Source organism: Pundamilia nyererei, unplaced genomic scaffold, assembly GCF_000239375.1.
Source record: "Pundamilia nyererei isolate P.nyererei 1_Seehausen unplaced genomic scaffold, PunNye1.0 scaffold00655, whole genome shotgun sequence".
Taxonomy (NCBI): Eukaryota; Metazoa; Chordata; class Actinopteri; order Cichliformes; family Cichlidae; genus Pundamilia; species Pundamilia nyererei.
Genome location: NW_005188056.1, coordinates 46,453 through 47,492, shown reverse-complemented (window position 1 = coordinate 47,492; position 1,040 = coordinate 46,453).

The following is a 1,040-nucleotide window of genomic DNA, read 5'->3' as shown; positions in this document are numbered from 1 at the left end:
ACTGGTTGGAAAATGTGTCCAAAGACTAAAGACCCAGTTAACAATATAGAAGAAAGCAAATGCTTCCTTGGAAGCAGAACATCATGAAACATCATGAAAGAAGCTTTTTGACTGATCTGCATGTTTGTAAGGAAACAATCCCATTTCAGGGAAAAATGTTTATTTAATTTTGTGAGATGCTAAATATGAAGCTACTCTCTTAGCCTAGTGTAGCACAAACACTAACATGAGCTAGCTGATCACATGATCCTCAGATCACGTGATGTGTTCATTTGCCAGGATCAAAGGTGTGTCTCCTGTGCATGCTGATCCTACACCAACCTGCTGCAGTTTCATTTGTTTTAGACGCCACGATGAATTATTTCATTTGACAAAGCAAAGCTAAAGTCCCAAGATTGCAAAGAACTCATTTCAAACTCCAGACAAGTCTTCATATCTGAAACATCGCACCTGCTGGGTTAAAGGAGCAGTAAGAAACGCTGAGACGGCACTGTCAGAGCTTCCCCACAACTGTGCACAGAGACAGGGGGCAACGCTCGCTGCCTTTTACGTCTAAGTGCAAAAACATTACCCCCGATAAAAACAAGAAAATACAAGAACTCAATCGAACACAGCGGCTGAACATTTGACTTCCAAACGCGTGTGTGTGTCTGTGTGGACGGGTATTAACATCTTCATGGGGACCAAAAATTGGTAGTTTACTATACTTGTGGGGACAGACAGCCCTCGTGGGGACCAAAATCCCGGACCCAGGAGTGTGAAAGAGACTCAAAATGTGGTTTTAGTGTCAGGGTTACAATTAGGTTATGGTCAGGGTTAGGGGAAGGGCCAGGCATTCATTCTTCATGGTTAGGCTAAGCGGCTAGGGAAAGCATTATGTCAATGAGATGTCCCCACAAGGATATAAATACACGTGTGCGTGTGAGAGAGTGTGTTTGTGTGTGTGTGTGTGAGAGTGTGTGTGTGTGTGAGAGTGTGTGTGTGTGTGTGTGAGAGTGTGTGTGTGTGTGTGTGAGAGTGTGTGAGAGTGTGTGTGTGAG